Genomic DNA, 15,529 nt, shown 5'->3' on the forward strand with positions numbered 1-15,529 from the left:
CTTTTTTCTGCCAGGAGCCTTTCCCCTAGATATCTCCATATGGTCCCCATCCTCACTTCATTCATGTCTCTACCCAAAGGGTCCTTCCTCAAAAATACCATCCCTGATCATTTTCTGTCACTGTCACTCATCATGTCTGGTGTCAGGCATTATGGTACCACCATATCAATCTTACTGTGAGTTATTGTTATTCAGTGATGGCATTATGAATTTATTTGTCCATTTATTCATTGTCTGTCTCTATCACCAGAATGTAAGCTCCATGAGGATAGGAAATTTGTTTTGTCTTTTTCTCTGTTTCATCTGCAGCACACAATGGGCATCCACACCAAATGAGTGAATAAAATGGTTGAATGTAAGGAAAAGTAGCCTATATACTCAACATTTTTACCTGGTCTCAAACATTGAAATAACCCAACACTCTTCTGCAAGAGATGAACCATTTAGATTCAGAACAATCTAGGCAGAATTCCACACTTAAGCCTCACTCTGTCCTATTTGCAATGCAATTGAAAGCCAGGGATTTGTTCCATTTTCTTCTTTGTGTGTCTTGGTTTTCAAATGAGGTGTTTAATTCCAGCCAGCATGCTAAGCATGTTCAGACTCTGTATTGAGCCTCCCGTTCCACCTTGGGGATTCTCACACAAAACAGGACAGCATTATTAATCCATTCTCTACAGATGCTGCAGTCGCACCTTGTAGATTGTCAAAGAGAAGTGACAGATGTGCAGTGCCTAGCAGCCTTGAAAGTCAACTTATGGGGTTCTGGAATTATGGCTTTCAGAAAAGTCATTATTGATCAAGTAAAGTTTCTAACTCAGAGAAAGTGATGGCTTGAGGAAAACAACATTGTTTCAGAATACAGCTGGCTTGATCTGGATTGTTCTTAACATTCTGAACCTAAGCTTCTCAATTGAAAATAAGTGTGTATGGAGAATCTGCCATGAACCAGAACTTAAGCCATGGACCACAGCATTCAAAACAGAAGGAAACACTGTCTTTGTTCTCTGGATTCTCACAGCCATGGCAGTGAACTTGTGGTTCACACTAAAGTCCACAGATGTGTCAAGAATGTGTCTCTTTAAAACTCAGAAAAATGGCCGTCTTCCAATCACCACTTAAAATATTACAGGTGGACTTTGACATTTGCTATAGAAAACAAGCAGAAAAAACAGCCACTATCAGAATTACTATTTTTTGTTCCATGATTATGGAGTAGGTTTGTGGAATGGGATTAAATTCCCTGATCATGTAAGCAACAAAGAAAATAATTGCAAAGGTTGTTGTCATCTGTACCTAGATTTAAAAAAAGCTTTCCATTCATACTAGTTTGATATTCTGTATTCTGGTCACTGAGTCTTGACTGAATGTATCTAAAACTCACCTCCTTTCCATTTTGACCTCTTCTCCTGGCACTTATCTTCCTCTTCAATCCTTAATGCCAACCTCAAGTCTTGGCCACTTTAGGGTTTCAGGTCACTTACAAATGACCACTATTTGAAACCTTGAACACAAGGTTTCTAAACCACTCAGCTGGCACACCAGTGGTGTAACTCCTGCCTGGCTTTCTGCCCACATCCTGCATAGAGAACCCTCTTCTGTTTCTCTCAGAATCACAGAATGACAGTCATAGAGATGGTGAAGTGAAACTGGGCATTCTTAGAGATTAGGCTAGCTTCAGATTCCTTCTGCTAGACACACTGACATTTTCTGAATAGCTAAAATTTGAGTTTTGAAGATAGGAAGAATTTTGTCTGAATCTTTTCAAAAGAAATCATGTGCTACTGCACATGGTAGGAGCTTGTTTTATTAAAGAAAATGTGATTAAGATACTTTGGAAGATAACTAAATTAAATGACAAAAGCAATTGATTCATTTTTCACCCTGGAAACCTATTTCTGAGTATTCTATGTAGGTCTCAAATCAAGAAAAATATATTTGACATCAGTGTTTCCACAGGATAGATGAAAAACATAGATGAATAGATAGATGATGTTGTTGATGATGAAGATAGATTAGATAGATAGATAGATAGACAGACAGACAGACAGACAGACAGATAGATAGATAGATAGATAGATAGATAGATAGATAGATAACTGAACTCTATAAGAAAGTCTGTAAGAAGACAGGAACGTTAACCAAGAGGACATATATCCAGTCCACCTAAGGCAATTCTCAGTTTGCCTTCTCTGAAAGAAATGAGATAGTAAAACACTAAGAAAGTCTTTAAAAGGAAGAGCTGATCCTTTACATTGTTTTTGGCAATAAAAACAGTGAGCTTTCAGAGATTAACAAGAAAGCCAAGCAATGCCCTGAAGTTCCAGGTCACTAGAAGATGCTGACTTAGACATGATCATATTAGTGCTTTGTTCAGGGACTTCCAAGTGAGTGCACATACAACTGATATCTTCAAAATTCAGTCTTTTAAATAAGCATTGCTTAAAAGCAACATCTTAACCCATTTTAATTTTTTTTTTCTTAATCATTTGCATCTCTATGTTCTCCTGGTAAAAGAAGTGTGGTGGCCCTAAAGCAAATATGTTTTGCAGCTTTTGTGTTTGGAGAAGGTGGAAGGAGAGCAAGGAAGCTGGTGTTTACTAAGTTTTTCCTATGTACCAATTATTTCACATATATTAATAGATTTCATCCTTACTAGTATCCAGTGTTTGTCTAATAATCTAACTGTAGAAATAAGAAGCCTGAAACTCAGTGAGTTTTCAAATCACATGGCTGGGGTTTGAACTCAGGTATGTCTGACTCTTGAGGTCACACTCTTACTAATATACTGGCTGCTGAAGAACTTTAGGTTTAAAGAAAGGGAAAAGGAAAATTACAGGGAGAGGGAAAGAATAGAGCTGCAGTCAAACTCCATGTGTGCCAGGTCTCATAGTTCAAAGGCATAGCAGCATAAGACCACCTGCCTGGCCTGTAGTGGAGTGCAGGTAGTAGGTAGACATAAGGAATCTTGACATACAAAGGGCTTTGGTGATCAGTGAGCTCAGAACCTTTATCTTAGAGTTAAGGAAACCGAAACTGAGAAAGCTCCTTGTCCAAGGTTATACTTGACTTTTGACAATTTGTCAACATCAGAGCTAAGCCTAGAACCCATAAATCTTCATTCTTAGCTAAACTCATTCCATTATTCCATTCATTCTACTTGAGAAGGAATTCTTAGACATGGGACCTGCAATAATTTCCTACGGAGATCAAAATCAAGTGCAGAAGAAAAGACCTGAGCCTGTGACCTGAGACTACTCAGAAATCCTAACATTTATTCAAAGTAATGAGTCCTTTGAAGAGACTCTTTCTTATTACAGTAAAGCATAAATTTAAATTGCAACCAAAAGAAAATAATTTCACCCTTAATCCCAAATTTATCTTCTTTGCATAAAGAGCATGGATTAAGAAACAGTATTTACTTGCTGTGTTGCCTTAAGTCACTAAACTTCTCTGAGTTGCATTTTAATTATCTATAAAACGAAGATAGTAATAATACAGAGGTTCCTCATTATATCAATTTTATTATCTGAGTCTGCACCATAATGAGACTGCACAAGAAATCAAAAGCCATCATAACATGAAAATATCCTCTAATGCTCTAATGAGTTGCTCATTTATGAAATTAGTCTGCTCTCCACATCCCTTCTCTTTTAAGATTTGTATTTATCTCTAACCATTAAATCAATGCCTTTGATCATTAGTCTATAAATATCTTGCAAATCCTTTGGCAAGCAAAACCGTAAATCTCAGAAAAGTTTCAGACTCTCAAGCAGTGAATGAGAGCAGTGCTGGAGAACAGTGCAAAGTCACACACAAAGCAACGGACATGGAAGGATATCTGGCCTAGTTAGCACCTCAAAACCACAGAAGAGAGAAAAGGTAAGGTTGGTGACAGGGCAGGAATTTTAAAGAAAAAATATTTGAATATCAACATAACAATAAAAGTCTTTGGAAAAGCTGATTAAACCTTGACTATTTCTCAAAAGTGACCTTTGATGATTCTTTGCAAGTTAATAACATAAAAGGATGTTGCATTTTGTTCTCATTTATAGGTTTTGCCAGAAATCATGGTTTTTTTTAAAAAATGAACTCCATTATTTTCAGTAAATGTGTCTCATTGTCATTATAACCAAAATTATTACATTTATGAAAAATGTAGTATTTTTATTGCCTTTACTTTTTAAAGATCAAGTCTCAATTGAATCCTTTTTCCCTTATATACTATGAAATTTTTGTTGCAGCTTTAAGTGACTTTTTGTAGTGAATAATTACCCTTGCATAATAAGGCTCTCTTTTATCTGTACCATCTTCTATTGTTACAGTAAACAAATGAGATAAAACTTGCAAATGCAATTTACAGATTCTAAAGTGCTACATTAATGTTAGAATTTACTTTGTTTCCAAAAAAAGTTTGTTTATTATGTGCAAGTTACCTCCACATACATTATTTATTTTATTCTCAAAACAACTCTTGGAAGTAGGTATATATCATCTCCAAACTATACATTTGCAAAATGAAAAAACTTGTTCAAGGTCACATAGCTATTAGGTGGCTTAGTTATACTGAGAGCCCAAATTGGCTGTCCTCAAGTCTAAGGTATTCATTCTATTAATTTGAACCATATAAGCCACCATTTTTCAGTTCAATAATGGTTGAACATCTGCATTTCATATGATTCTACCTTTCACATTCATTCAAGAAGTATTACTATCTATTCCTCATCAGATACTAATCTGAATTCTAGGGATACAGTAGTGACCAATACAAGCAAAGTCACAGTTCTCATGAAAGTTACATTCTAGTATAGACCATAACATATAAACAATGAAGCAAATAATTTAAATAAACAGAACAAATGGCTTACTGCTGTTATGTCCTATGCAGAGGATTAATAACAAGTAGCATATAGAAAGTGTCTGCTATAGGCCAGATAATGTAGCACTTTGCATAGATTAAGTTATTTAATTCTTGTAACTCTATGAAGTAGGGAATATTACTATCCTCATTTTTTGGACGAAAATGTTGAAGTACAGAGAGATCAAGTTACTTGTCCTGAGTCATGTAGCTGGTAGTAAAGGAGCCAAGCTTCAAACCTAACCAATCTGACCCTTAGAGGCACTCTTAAGCACCATGCTGTACATCAAGTCGATGAGATAAAAAGTAACTGATATCTAACAGATAACTAGAATTGCTTCTCAACATCATTTTTTTTATTAGTAATAGTACAGTGTTCAGTCTTCCTACACAAATACAAAATATAATGGATTATCTCAAACGACAAATTCTTCCCTTTAGTTCTTTTGCTAAATGGGGATTCTAGGAATCGGAGCACATCAGCCAAGAACAGTTTCACTCAAAGTCTACAGCAACTGCTTAGGCTCTCAACATCTCCATGTGGACCCCCTGCAAGATTGTATTAACATGCACAGTGTACTCATAGTCTTGAGGACAACAGTTTACCACTCAATAATACTGGAACCGCACCATGCAGTCCTACAATTACTCCTTCCAGGAAGGTGCAAAATTGGAAAGAAGTGTTGAGTGAACTGGAAATAGCTGACTTGAGGATGATTTCATCTCTCTTGTTGCCTCTTTACTTACTGTTCAGCTGTGATCCTTGCTCATCCCCAGATCCGAAGATCAGAGGAAATGATGATCGTATTTCCAATTAGAACAAATCGTAGCTATCTTGAGCTGTATCATTAATCCTTTCAGGGACATTTGTATTGTGTTACTCATTCTGTAGCCTAATGAGGCATAAAAGAAGAATCTCTTTCCTTTTCCTGTATCCAAATGTAGGTCCAAATAATTGCTCCTGCTGCTAGAGACTAAGGTTAATTTAAAGTAAAGACACAGCTGGGGAAATGTTCATTGTTTAAGCAATGGAATCAAATGTGGACAGGCACTGTCATAAAACTATCACCTCGTGACTTTCCTTTTTGCAGTCTGATCCTCAATTTTTTAATGCCTATTTGCCTACTGTTTATGAATGTAAGAATTTTCCATTCCTTATGCACCAATGATTTTTTTCAATAAAATTATTTAACATAGTTCCCTATAGTGAGGACATTTTCACAGGCTTGCACTGAGCTCCATGAGCATAAGGAATTCTGAGGAAATAAAAAAGTGAACAATAATTATAGTAATAACAACAATAAAAAACTGCTTAACATAACACTTTTAGTATTTATTAAGTCACTCTCTTATTTAAAAACACGTGCTGAACCATGCATTATGGCTGGGGATACACAGATGACTAAGGAACCATTTCCACTTTTAAAGAGTTTGGAATGTAATGGGAAAAGCAAAGAAGAGGTGCTACATTTAATAGCGATACTTCAGCATAAACATTATAAAAAACAAAAATATGGCAGATTATTTTTCTCACTAGTCTCTAGTGTTTCTTTTTAGCTCTTTTGAATACTAATCTTATTCAAGAGAGGCTGACCCTGTAGATTTATCTCCCAAAACACCTGACGAATGTGACATGTCCAATTAGTAATAGTGGTTTGGGCAAGTTAGGTGTGCTCCCTTGGGGGAATATGTATCAGTATGTCAGTTTGAAGAGCAAACTGTTTTGAGAGAAAATACACCCAAGACATTTCATTTTCTCCTCCCCTCTCCTTCCTCTCTCTTCACCTTTAAACTTTATTAAAATTGTGTCTTGTAAGAATCAACTGGAGTGCTTGTTAAACATCCAGACCCTTTCACTGGAGAGTCCTACTGAGTGAATGCTATAAACTCACTCATTTCTTCTTCTGCAGTCAAAAGAAATATATATATTTTCCACTCTGTTTAGAATAGGATTAGAAAAGAATCCTCTCTTTGGCATTCTCAGAAACAGGAAGTGTTTTCTGGGCTGTTGCTAGGTGCTTTAGCAGATTACTTTGCCAGTCTCCTTAGGAACTCTGTCAGCTAGTTTGCTATTTGTGTATCCAAATTATTGATTTTGGATCAAACTGTAAGATGCAATAATAAGAACATATTTACCAAAAGTAAGTGAGTTGAAAACCTAACCCAGATTTATGTTTGAAAACTACTGTTATCAGAAATGAAGGGACCAGAGTTAAACCTACCCAAGAAATGCTACCAAATTGAAAGCCAAATTGTATGTTAGGAGAAATTTGGTTTATTACTCCAAACTTTTTTATTAATTAACTTCTTGCTTGATGACATCATTCCCTTTTAAGTATTCAAAGTGTCTATAGTATGTTCACCCATTTCCTAATCAAAACCTGCTCTTAGAAAAAGAACAGATACTTTACTTGTGTTAGAGATGTATATTTGAAAATCAATTCCTTGTGAAATAAGTAATTCTAGTTGTAGAGTCAATAATTATAAAGCAGGCTAAGGAAATTTTGTTGTTTTGTCCTATGAATGAGGCATCTTGATACACTGAAATCACACAATGCAGGCTAGGAATATAATTGCAACTTGGTAAACAATCAAATTCTTGAAGACTTTAGAGATTTGTAGTTACATTTTTTGAATTACAGAGCCAGTACTGATTGTGCAAGTGAAAACTAACTCTTTTATAATGTATAGAAGACAGATAGATAATTAACATACTGAGATGAAAAAAACTAATTAATATTTAAAATCAAAACAGAGTCTGTTTTTAACTACTGATAGTATATTTCTCATTGGAGAAATAAATACTTATGCAGCTCCTCTGCTCTCATACCCTTGCAGAAACTGGGGAGGGAGAATAAGACCACAAGGGAGGGGCCTGTGGCTTTGACTTTGAAGCCCTAGGATGAATTTCAGAATAAGAGCTGGAGAAAACTTCATGAAAAAAAATAAAAATAATTTGAGGAGGGCTAGAGTTTCTTCTCAGCAGAAGGACATTGAGAAGAGAGAAGACAGCAGAAGAGAAAGGATAGAAAGTAACATAGTGTTGATAATAAGTCTTCCTAAAAGAATAGCAAATATTGGTTTATTTTTGTGACTTCACTGAAACCATCTCCATCTTTACAAACAGGAAAGTATCCAAGATTGAATCCGCCAAAATGCCTCATGGGAGCATTGTTTTTCTTTTTTGTCATTTTTGAAGGAAATGGAAGAAAGGCTTTGTGTTCAATGAATACATCATGGAATGAGGACAGCACAGTTAGTAGAAGAGGATAATTCAGACACTGTCTTGTTTGATCAGAAGCCAGATCTCAGCCCCAAAAACGACCAGGATGATGCAGTCATCACTCCCATCACCACTCCCACAACTGCACAATCATATGTACACACATGAACTATCTCTGCCACTGTCCATAGGAAGGAGTTTGAGCCAACTTTCTTTGAAACTCAAAGGGCAACTCGCATCTCAGCCACACATACAATATGTAGTTAATACGCAGTATTTATAAAAGAGCTTTAGAAATATATTTAAATCAATCTAAATATGGGATGTAACATAGACATTAGCATTTATGTATTTCGATGGTAGCATTTGGTTGTTATCCATTTAAGTTCCCTTAATTGTTTTGAATTTTACTAGGCGGTAGCATGGGCAGATATATGGGAAAGAGGGAGGTAGAAAGGGACATACAGTACTCAACCCTAAAAAGAACTTCCGGTTCAACCCTAAGGTATTATAAATGGAAGCATCCTGCACTGCAACTTTCTACCTTGACCCTAATGTGAAGGAACCAAACATGTATGAATCAGTTGCTACCTCATTCTTTTTATTCAAACCCCCACCAATTGTTCATCCCTGAGATGAGGACACATAGATCGAAATCAAAATATTTTTTCTAGATGTTGGTCTGCAGGCCTGTTTCTCTCAGTCACCACTAATAGACTTCAACAGATGTGGGGCAATAATTTTAGATAAGTGATTCTACTTGGCAGACCCAACTTCTTCAGCTATGCTGTTTATATTGGGATAAAGGTAGCAGAAAGCCCAATGGTGACCATAGATCCCAGTAAATTTCCCAATCTATATTTACAAATAATTCTAGTATTTTGATCCCTGTTCATCCTAGCAATTTTCTCACTGATTTCAGGCTTGAACTGGGCTCAGGAGATGGATGATTAATTAACACCCTAAAACCCCAACAATATAATTAATTTCCAGTGAAAATTATGCTATAACTAAAACAGAAGTAACCTGGTAATTGATGTTGATTGCCTTGCAACTATGTCTTGGATGCCATCTCTAAAAAGGAAGCCAATTTGCCAAAAATGCATGTTAAATGCTGTACGCAATTGATTCTGCATGTTATTAAGTGAAGGAGGATATTACTTACAGGGTTATTCATTTTTACTTTACTTTCATGAATGTTTAAAACCTGTAAATCACTTATAACAATTAAGACAACTTTGTGGGGAACTGTGGATTTGGAACCTCATAACACTCTTTAAAATCTCCGATATTTTCTTCTTTTACTGGAATTCACTTTGATAAACCACAAGTCAGAATAGCAATGTATTTGGCTCCCTTTTTAAACACACTGTGTATGTTCCTATTGAATTTTAGTTTCCTTTTTAGCGGGGAAAAAAAGAAATAGTAACCCTTCCACATATTTTATGAGGCTGAAATATTTTGACAGATCCTGATTACTGAAAGATTTTAAGTTATATATTTCACATCAAATTTACAGCTGAACTTGTTTTTTATTGAGTGTTCTAATAAATAACAAAAAAAGCCTGGATCATGTGGTATTTTAGTTAATAGCAGCACTACATAATAGATGTGTGTGTGTGTTTGTGTGTGTGTGTGTGTGTGTGTGTGTGTACTGCATCTAATTGTAATATCCGAATAGGTTCAAAATATTTCACATATTGGCATATTTATCTAACATATCTTTCTAAAATATATGGAATAGAAAATAGTGAAATAAATACCAGCACTTATTAAGCACTTACATTTCAGGTGCTTCATAGAATATGGCTCATTTAATCTTCATGATGGCCTTATTACAGTGTTTTCAAACTTCAGTCTACACAAGGGTCCTCTGCGCAACTTGGTAAAAATGCAGATCCCCAGAGTCCATTCAACCAAGATTCTGATTAAGTGGATCTGGAAGGATTTAAAGGATCTCTATTTTTAACAAACCTCTCCAGATTACTCTGACACTGTTAACCTGTGGAACACACTGCAAGTACCAATGCTTATTAAATACTGCCTAACAAAATTTGACCATAATCTTAGATAAATAAACTAAGAATCAAGAAACTTAAATGTCTTGTTTAAGTTCTCCTATTCATGAAAAATAATGCTTTTGCTCTTGAGATTAAGCATTTAATTCTCATGAGGAATGGGGAAAAGTTAAGAAATAGGAACAAAAACATGAGACAGTGGCATTGGAAAGTGATGACTATAAAAATAAGGAATAGTGGTAAGGTCTTTGGTTCTGGTCATGGCTGAGTATCTGGTATCAAACCTATCGTCTTCTTATCATAAATTGGTGTAAAAGGTGGATAAAATATATCAAGTAAGTGTTTTCACACACTGTTTAGCAATTAATACTAGGCTCTGGCCATTGAAAGGAAGGAAACATGAAGATGAGTACTACATTTACCCTGACTTTCACCCTGAGAGTATTTTCTAATCTAGGGCAAAGAGAAATAAAGTCCAAAAAGAGAGTGGCAGTCTTGCTGGATCAAATAAACCATTTAGGGCTTCCAAGACATTTGGATTTCGAGATATGGTATTATATAAGAAGGACCCAAAAGCAAGGGGCACCAAAATGTTTGTAGCCATTTCCCCTAGGACATTTGGCCAACTTCTAAAATACACACTTGTAAGGCAAGATTTCAAATGGCCTACCAGAGAAAAACCACTAGGAGGCTAAAGAGCTTAGCAAAGATTTCAAGCCTACAGAGCAATAAGAAAATGTTGGAGGCTGGGCGTGGTGGCTCACACCTGTAATCGCAGCACTTTGGGAGGCTGAGGAGAATGGACCACAAGGTCAGGAGTTGGAGACCAGCCTGTCCAACACAGGAAAACCCCATCCCTACTAAAAATACACAAAATTAGTCAGGCGTGGTGGCGTACACTTGTAATCCTACCTACTCGGGAGGCTGAGGCAGGAGAAACACTTGAACCCAGGAGGTGGAGGTTGCAGTGAGCTGAGATGGCACAACTGCACACCAGCCTCGATGAAAGTGCAAGACTCTGTCTCAAAAAAAAAAAACCAAAAGGAAGGAAGGAGGGAAGGAGAGAAGGAAGGAAAGAAGGAGAGAAGGAGAGAAGGAGAGAAGGAAGGAAGGAAGGAAGGAAGGAAGGAAGGAAGGAAGGAAGGAAGGAAGGAAGGAAGGAAGGAAGGAAGGAAGGAAGGAAGGAGAAAGAAAGAGAAAGAAAGAAAGAAAGAAAGAAAGAAAGAAAGAAAGAAAGAAAGAAAGAAAGAAAGAAAGAAAGAAAGAAGGAGAGAGAGAAAGAAAGAAGGAAGGAAAGAAGGAAAGAAAAGAAAGAAAGAAAGAAAGAAAAAGAAAGAAAGAAAGAGAAAGAGAGAGAGAGAGAGGGAGGGAGGGAGGGAAAGGAAAGGAAAGGAAGGGAGGAAGGGAGGAAGCGGGGAAGGGGGGAAGGGAAAAGAAAAGAAAAGAAAATGTTGGATCTGAGGCCCAACGAGAGTAGAGAGACCTTTGTGAACATCTCAGGCTTTCAGCTGAGACCTTGAAATGGCCATGCTCTAGAAGTAATGACCATGTACCAGCAGTAGGGGACACTCTCAGACACTAAGGGCAAAAGTGCAATAGTTCCATCCTAATAAACTCTGGAAGCAAGCCTCAGCAGAATCAACCTCCAGTAATGTAAATATGTACCAGAACAAACTTTAACTCCATTAACTCTCACTAGAGGATAACAACAAAATCTAGAGCCTTTATTACCCACAGTGTCCAGCACATAAAATAAAACTTACCAGACAACAAAGGAGGATGACACAATGACTAGTAATCAAGAGATTAAATAATTAATGGAAGAGACTGAGAGATATTGTAGATATTGAAGTTAGTGAACAAGGTCTTCAAAATAACTATGATTAACATCTTAAATAATATAGAAGAAGAGATGGACAAAGTGGAGTATTTCAGTGGGGTATTAGACAAAAAGGACTCAAACTGGTATTAAAGATCTGTAAAATAAGATATATGAAATTTAAAACTCATTGGATAAATAAAGAGTGGACTGGACACAGTGGAAGACAGTATTAGTGAATTAGAAAACTGTTCAATAGAAAAATATCCAAGCAGAGGAATAGAGAGGAAAAAAAGAACCAGAAGACTGCATAAGACACATGTGGGACACATTCAAAAGGCCTAACACATGTGTAAGTAGAGTCCTAGAAGAAGAAGAAAACATATCCTCTATTTGAATAAAAGTTGGATGAGGATTTTTCAAATCTCGAACTGGTATTAAGGACAATAACCCATAAATTCAAGGTATTTAGCAAACTTCATGCAGGATTTAACAAGTAAAAATAAAAATCTAGGCACAATGTAGTCAAATTAATTTATGAACAAAAACAAATAACAAATTTAGCCAGAACAAAAAGGATACGAGCTTCAAAGGATCAATAGTAAAAATAAAGTATATTTTTGCATAGAAACTTGGAAATTTCTTTAAACAGCAGAAAGAAAAAGTGCTGCCAATTTAAAAGTCTGTACCCATAAAATACCCTTCAAAAATAAAGTCAAAGACAATAGAAAGTAAGAATGGAAAAAAGCTAAAAGAAAGATAAAAGTAATTTTATCTTGAAAGAAATTTATTCTCAGTAGACTTCTAAAAATAAATGGAGAACAACAGAAAAGGATGAAGATTTACACTATTCTGCAAGTTTATTAAATAAAGAAGAATTCAATGAAGGGCTCCATTTTCTCAAAGAATTGTTATATCACTGAAGCATGAGGAATATTATTGAATTAGACTCAGAAATTTTAATTCAAGTCTTCCTATAAACTTTAAAATGTGTTAATTTTATTATGACAATTTGTTAGTAACAAGATGAAGTATAGCAATGAAACTGACCCAATACAACATAATAATCATAAGTCATATACACCAGAATCTGGTCTGCTAAATTTCTAGTTTTCATTTTCACGACCTCAGGAACTGCTACATAAATCAGCATGTTCTCACAACAGACATTTCGTGACATGTTGTTTGAGATTAACAGAGAAAGAAATTCAATGTGCAATTGTGGTTTCATTCTGTAGACTGTAAGCTTTCATTGTGTGCCCACTGAGGGCAAAGAATCAGAAGTAGCTCCCTCTAAATACAGATACAAGGAGCAGATGACAATATCCAGGATGGATCAGCTCTAACTGCATGGAAAATAATGCATAGCAAAGAAGGACAGTAGTTGAGGGTTGTTATGGAATTTTACCTTCTAAATTTCCTATTCATGTATCATTTATTGATGATTGACTTTGTACTTGATGCTGTCCTAACTACCAGGGAAACAAATATTAAGTCAACAAAATCCCTCTCAAGAATTTATAGTCTAACAGGAAAAGAGATAAACACAAAAACAAATAAATGTGATGAAGTGTCCTAGGTAGCATAATAGAAATCTAGAAGGTTACAGTGTGACACAAAGGAGAAAATAAGCAATTCATCCTGGGATGTGTCAGAAAAGTGTTCATAGGGGAGGTGACATGAGTTCTAAATTCTGAAAGATGAGAGGCCATCTGCCAATGGCCATGAAGGAGAAAAACATGTCAGACAGAAGAGGAAGGGCATGGGTTAGTATTACCATGTAATACTGTAATACTAGTAATGTAGTACTAGTATTACTAGTACTAATAGTATTACTAGTATTACTAGTAGTAATAGTATTACTAACTTGGGGGTGAGTCTGACACTCTGTGAGGTGAGGCATGGTGAAAAGGGATGCTGCAGAAGTTCACACAGGAGGGATTATTGAGTATATCCTATGTCATGTATAAAATATAGGGTCTTATTTTGATGGCAAAAATGCTATTACACAGTCCAAACCCTCCTCAAAAGAAGTAAATGTAACTGAGCTCTGTTAAAACTGCACTGTCTAATATGGTAGCCAGGAGCCACATGTGGCTATTTAAATTTAACAAAATTAAAATTTTAGTTTGGTTGCACTAGACAAATCTTTAGTAACTATAAGGTGCATTTAGCTAGTGGCTACTGGATTCTACAGCACACTCAGCAGCTTCATAAACCTAACGTTGTCTTTCACTCAAGTAAAGGCCAAAACAGAAGTTCCAGATTAGAGGCAATGGAAGTTTGATTATCACAGTATTCAGAAATTCAAACTGACAGAATCTTTGCTGTCTTCAAATCATGGCTTCCCAAATCACCCTAAACATCAACACCCAGACAAGAGATTTGAGAAGACTATTGAGGGTTACTTGTAAGTGATTTTATAACCAGAACTCCAGGTGACATAAATCTTTTCTGCTAACATCTCATTGACTAGAACTCAGTCTCACGGACACAAGAAGGCTGGAAAATGTAGTGTAGTTGAAAGTCCAGAAAGAATAGAAAACATGTGAAGATGGTCCTACAATCTTACCCACCCCTTGATAATTGGAAGTCTTCGTTATTAAACTTAATCATTATACTGTGTCTTTATGGTACCTGGAGCCATCTTCACCAAAGGCTGTTTGCCCTTCTGCTAAATGCTCCCAGGCTTGAGTTTTATTTATTTATTAATTTTTATTTTTTAAATCATACTTTAAGTTCTAGGGTACATGTGCACAATGTGTGGGTTTGTTACATAGGTATACATGTGCCATGTTGGTTTGCTGTACCCATCAACTCATCATTTACATTAGATAGTTCTCCTAATGCTATCCCTCCCCCAATTCCCCACCCCCTGACAGGCTCCGGTGTGTGATGTTCCCCCCCTGTGTCAATATGTTCTCATTGTTCATCTCCCACCTACGAATGAGAACACGTGGTGTTGGGTTTTCTGTCCTTGTGATAGTTTGCTTACAATGATGGTTTCCAGTTTCATCCATGTCCCTGCAAAGGACATTAACTCATCCATTTTTATGGCTCCATAGTAGTCCATGGTGTATATGTGTCACATATTCTTAATCCAGTCTATCGTTGATGGACATTTGGGTTGGTTCCAAGTCTTTGCTATTGTGAATAGTGTCTCAATAAACATACATGTGCATGTGTCTTTATATAGCATGATTTATAAACCTTTGGGTATATACCCTGTAATGGGATGGCTGGGTCAAATGGCATTTCTAGCTCTAGATCCTTAAGGAATCACCACACTGTCTTCCACAATGGTTGAACTAGTTTACACTCCCACCAACAGTGTAAAATCATTCCTATTTCTCCACATCCTCTCCAGTATCTGTTGTTTCCTGACTTTTTCTTGATCACCATTCTAACTAGTGTGAGAAGGTATCTCACTGTGGTTTTGATTTGCATTTATCTGATGACCAGTGATGATGAGCATTTTTTCATGTGTTTGTTGGCTGCATAAATGTCTTCTTTTGAGGAGTGTCTGTTCATATCCTTTGCCCACTTTTCGATGGGGTTGTTTGTCTTTTTTCTTGTAAATTTGTTTAAGTTCTTTGTAGATTCTGGATATT

The 15,529-nt window shown here is 36.2% G+C and overlaps 1 long non-coding RNA gene across 3 annotated transcripts in view; it reads right to left on the reverse strand.

The window, feature by feature from the left end:
* The window catches only part of LOC107126522 (uncharacterized), a 560,621-nt gene that overhangs the window by 477,040 nt on the left and 68,052 nt on the right, over positions 1-15,529 (reverse strand). The window lies entirely within an intron of this gene.

The sequence above is a fragment of the Macaca fascicularis genome, chromosome 8 (assembly GCF_037993035.2).
Source record: "Macaca fascicularis isolate 582-1 chromosome 8, T2T-MFA8v1.1".
Lineage (NCBI taxonomy): Eukaryota > Metazoa > Chordata > Mammalia > Primates > Cercopithecidae > Macaca > Macaca fascicularis.